Here is a 5,963-nt window from a genome sequence, read left to right as displayed (position 1 = left end):
GTTCAATCCTCAACTGATGCAAATTGGACATTATAAGGTTAACTGTCTTGTCTTCCTATTCTCCTGTTTGTTGCTCAGAATTGCCTAAATTTGCCCAAAAGTAGCCCGGACCCGACCCATTGCTGCGCAGCAGCTATAATTTCTTTTGTCTTCTTAAATGAACTGCTCTGCTTCCCGTTCCCCTCACTGCTACATCCCAAAAAAATAAATATATAGGAATATAGGAAATATAGGTTATGAGTAATTTATTTTTTGTTCTGTTTTTGAGGTAATTTTTTCTGTTTTTCCGGGTAATTTGTTCCCCCTGTTTGTCTGACTATTTCTTTCCCCTGTTTTTTTCAGTATTTTTTTTCTGTTTTTCTGAGTAATTTTTTTCCCAGTTTTTCTGGCAATTTTTTTCCCGTTTTTTTGAGTATTTTTTTCTGTTTTTCGTGCTAATTTTTTTCTCTGAGCTACTTTGAAATCTCGCAAGAACATCCAACCTGCAAGACTCCCATCTATGGTGACTCCTGCTCCGCACATAGTATGCCCCGTCTTCAACTTTCTATACCAGGGGTACTCAAATACATTTGTCGAAGGGCCAGAATTTTTCTTGACAGACACCTTGGGGGCCGAACATTCAAATAGGCCTAGATTGAAATTAAATTCACCTTTTTCGTCTAATAATTTAAATATTTTTATTTTACTTGTAAGCACATAATTTTTATTTATACACTTCACGGTGTTTTGTAAATGTCTTGACATTATCATATCATCATTTACATATCATGCTGGAGCTTTACACTGCTGACTTGTATCCTCAGACATGCCCTGTGATTTTCAACTTAAATATGAAAGGAGGCTGACCATCACAGGACATGTCTGACTCTGTTCTGAGGATACAAGTCATTGGTCCTGAAATGTGTGTTTCTCTTCTATAATACACATTCTACATCTCGGAGGCGACGTCTTTCCACACACGGGCTTCCTTCACCTTTCAAACGAGGCAGAGCTCAGTGGGAAACAGTAGGAGAGACACAGGCCGAGGGCACCGGGACACAACAGCGGTGGAAGCAGGTCGTGCAGCTGTGCGCCGCAGATGTGCACGGAAAAACAATCGCGTCTCATCAAATGCGCGCGGCTACGGCTTTGGCGTTGTGAGCGTGCATGACGCGCGGCTACATTGAATGGGTTTGAGCTCGCGCAAAAGACGCTTCATCTGAACGGCCCCCCATGCACGATGCACACACAGTTGAACCAAGACGGCGGTCAACATCACCCACGGTCTCTGCAGACAGGCAGGGAAAACCCTGCAGTCCAGCCCACTCCCCAAACACTCGCGCATGGTGATTTGGGTTCGTCAGCGTTTCTGTATCCCAGTGCAGGGCCTCACAGGCACATACAAACGCTCCGCACGTGTTTCCATGTCCCACCGCTTTGACTTACAGGCGCACGGAGCCCGAGAAATACAGTATACAGTAATATGTAAACTAGTAGAACTCAGTCGCGAGCCTGATTGGAAGGTTCGGCGGGCCGGATGCGGCCCGTGGGCCGCCTATTGAGTACCGCTGTTCTATACCGTACCAGGTGAATTAAGGCATGTGATTAGTTACACACAGGGTATGATACTCTTGTTATGTTTTAGACTTTATCCTTCTATTGTAAGCCTGTTGCTCAATGGAGCAGGGAAGGAGTAGACCATAGACTGTATAAAAATGAGGAATAGACGAAAAACAGAAAAGAATTACTCAAAAAACAGGGGGGAAAAATAGCCAGAAAAACAGGAAAAATGATTTAAAAAAATTTTTTTACTCGAAATTAACTCGAAAAACAGACCAAAAAATAAATTACTCAGAAAAAGTGAATGCAATACGCTTCTGTATATATATATATCATGGAAAAGTCTATTTCCAGTAGTTCAAGTCAAGTAGCCCTAACCAGGTATTGAGTGCGTATTGAATTTTAGGTCTTCATCAAATGTAAGCTATAACCATTACAATTCAAAGAAATTAATTAAATAAAGTCATCAATAAATAAAGTCAACCAACTGATCAGGCATCTAGACGAGGGTCCCACTCCATTGCATCCAATGCAGTTTGGCTTCAGGGCACACCATTCCACCGAGTCAGCCAACTGTATGTTCATTGAAAAAATCAAGTGTTTACTGGACAAAACATCATGTGTCAGTGCTGTATTTCTCGACCTTAAAAAGGCATTTGACACCGTCGACCACCAAGTACTTTTAAACAAGCTCACATTTTTAAATTTTTCTGACAACACCATGCAATGGTTTAAATCAGGTCTATCAAACAGAACACAATGTGTAACTGTCGACGGGGTCAAATCGCCTTTCCGCTCTTCTACTGTTGGGGTCCCCCAAGGTTCAATCCTTGCGCCATTGTTGTTTTCACTATATATAAATGACCTCCCAGATGTGTGTCCAGACCTTAACATCCAGTATGCAGACGATGCAGTTATTTTCACCAATGGCTCAAACTCTGACATTACTTCCAACAAGCTCACAAATGCCCTAAGGTCCAAGACTGGCTTAACAACAACTGCCTCTTGCTCAACACAACAAAAACTGTATGCATGACTTTCACAAAACGACCAGTAAACCAGAGCAGATCCAAAGTATTCATTGGAGGAGTAGAACTTGAACTAGTAAATCAGTTCAAGTACCTTGGTATCACGCTGGATGCAAATCTTACATTCAAAAAACACATCAAAAAAGTGGCAAATACAATACGATTCAGCCTGCAGAATTTTAAACAAATCCAGCCCCTCATCTCGTCTGAAGCAGCTAAATCTTATCTTCATTGTATGATTCTGTCACACATCGAATACTGTTTTGTGATATGGTCGTTCGCTGGTGTCACCACACTGAAACCGATTGAACAGTTATATAAAAAAGCTGTTAAGGTATTCGCCAAAAAATCTTTTTCCTCTCATCACTGTCCGATTTTTGAGAGGCACAATTTTCTGAGCTTTGAAAACCTTAGGAGTTTTAAGAATAGCTGTCTCATCTACAAAACCCTCAATGGGCTGGCCCCTATCCCGCTGAGGGAATTTTTTAGACGGAGAGATAACACGCTCAGCACCAGATCTGCCTCCAGAGGAGACTGCGAGGTGCCATTCAGACGTAGCCAAATAGGCCAAAACTCTTTAACTGTGAAGGGCGGTACTTGTTGGAACAGTCTACAAACCCCAATTAGAGACAGCCCCACGTTTAATGCATTCAAAAAACAGCTTAAAACATGGTTACTGTCCCACCAAACTTGCACCCATGTCTGAAATACTGACTAATTAGCACTTTCATACAGTACTACTGTAGTTCTTATCTCCTCTTATAGCATATCCATTACTGTAAATTATTGTGTAGCTACCTCTTTTATATCTATGCAGATATTATTATCTGGCCTCTCATTTCTTATTGTTATAATGGCTGCTAACTTTGTACACTACCTTTGTTACCACTGTGGTTATTACTATTATTATTATTATTATTATTATATATTTTTTTCTTTCTCTGCAAGTGGCAATGCATCGCCTAGCATTGTCCCCTGCACTATTATTATTATTATTTATTTTCTTCTTCTTTTTTTTTCTTTTCTTTTTCTCTCTCTATTATTATTATTGTTTCTTGTTCATTATTTATTTATTTATTTTTCTTTCTCTGCAAGTGGCAATGCGTCGCCTAGCATTGTCACCTGCATTATTATCTATTTATTTTTATTTTTATTTTTTTTCTTCTTTCTCTTTTCATTCTCTGCAGGTGGCAATGCGTCGCCTAGCATTGTCACCTGCTGAGTAATTTGCAACAATGTAATTGTAATTGCTGCTAAACACCCTATGGAGGTTATTGTCTATCGTTTTAAATGTCTGAGTGTAATTTTATTTATTTGTGTACCATGGGATGGAAATTAGCTTTCCAGCTAAATCCGACATATTTACAGCAATTAATTGTTTTTTTTGTATGTTCATGAATATGTGAGGTCCCATTCCAAATAAACCAATAAATAAAATAAAAAAATAATTTCATTTCATTCTCTGTGTAATGGATCTAGGCTATATAATGTAGCCATTTCACTTTCTGAATTGAATTACTGACATAAGCTAAATAAACTTTTCCATGATATTCTAATTTATTGAGATGCACCTGTATGAGCGCCACAGCGACCCAGACCATCATATGTACAGCATATTCTCAAATAAAAGCTGAGTCTAACAGACGCTGGTCTGCTGTATACTGGCCAGATCTGGCTCCAGGTTTGAGCAAATAAAAACCGGTCTCAAGAGGTCGGGTCTATTTCTATTTTCTGCAAGTTCTTGAATGTACAAAACCTCAAGTCCACAATCGCCCGTCTGAGAAGATTCTCAACTGCTTAGAGTTCTCAAAGTCTGGTCCGCAGGTGTTAAAGCCTGGACCAGACGGACTCACAAGCACTAATTCTCAGCCGGACCGCGGCAAAACAAAAAGAAGAAGAAGATGCCCATGGTCCGACCCGACCTGGGTTATTAAATGCTTTCGAGCGTCCATGCGCATTCATAGGATGCGTGCTTGGAGCGCTGCAGAAACCCAGACAACAAGAAATACTATTTTCCGATTTGCTGACAGGTCGCAGACTCAAGGCAGCTGTATGGATGGACTGAGCAATCTGCCTTTCCATCATCAATTCTTATATTACTAATTAATGTGCGGCGACTTTTTTCACTTCTCAGTGTGAGATTTGTCATGTGCGGCGTGTGAGCGTGTGAACTGACTGAAATGTGTGAGAGCCCTGGACAGTTAATGTTGGTCACACTCAGTACTGTAGCTCCTGTGAGAGTTGCACCCATTGATTAGTCATGTTGAAGACCAGTCAAATATTTCACACTGCAATCCTGTCAGTAAAAAGCAGAACCAGATGTACTGTATATCAACGTTTTGAAGGCATCCATATCTTGCCAGATATCTCAAGCCAGATGAGACAAAACAATTTATTGATTTTGATTGATATTCAGATGTTGTATCTTGTAAGCCGTTTCTTCCTTAAAGCTGTACCAGTGTTTCTGCAAAACACCCATACATAGGCCGCACACCTGTCTAAGCTGTTTGTGCTGCAGTTATTATGTAAGCATATAGATGTTTTTGCATATACAGTTTATTATTCACAAATTTAAAAATGTCATAGAAAATTATCATATTGATAATTTTGACATGTTTGTGTGTTACTATGGGGATTTCATACTTCCTCATAGAGGTGTATAGATGTAATAACAATATAGCCTCTTATATTTGACATATAAGGCATCACTCTCGATATAGAGAATATATCACCTTTCTTAGTAGGTTTCTATGAATGACACTTTCTGCCTCTAAATTCTCCAAGTCTTTGCATGCACATCATTCACACCCACCATCACAAGAAAACTCTCAACTTTATAAGACAAACAACAGTGCTGTTATTTAAAAAAACAAACAAAAAAACAACCTGCAACTGAACAGTTGTTTTAAATCATACTGTTAGGAGTCCGCATATTCCCAGGTTTCAAGAGGAAGTGTGCTCAATCACAGAGAGACTGTATAAGTCTGTGCTGACATGAAGGGTTTCTCTGAGTTCAGCTCCCCATTTCTTCAATTTAATGAACTAATTTTCTGTTATAGGTGACTGAATGGAGGCCTGAGTGCTGTTTGGAGGATTCAACACGTTCTTCTTATTTACTCTTTAACATTAGTTAGAAAGAAAACAGAGAAGGTGAATGCCACATGGAAATATTATAAGACTGGAAAACAAAAGTAGTGTGTAATTATCTCTCAGTGATGAAAGACTAGCTGTTTACCATGGTGAAACTCTGAGCTGTGAGATGTTTAAGGTTCATGCTCAATATCAGATGCTTTTAACAGGGCTGACATTAAATATGAGTAAATGGAGAGGAAGAGTCATGCCCCTCATCACTGAGCTTCAATGAAATGAACTGAACCTTTCATTAACACTAGTTTA

This window comes from Trachurus japonicus, chromosome 6 (assembly GCF_045865225.1).
Source record: "Trachurus japonicus isolate A0001 chromosome 6, Traja_1.0".
NCBI classification, from domain to species: domain Eukaryota; kingdom Metazoa; phylum Chordata; class Actinopteri; order Carangiformes; family Carangidae; genus Trachurus; species Trachurus japonicus.
This window is presented reverse-complemented; position numbering follows the sequence as displayed.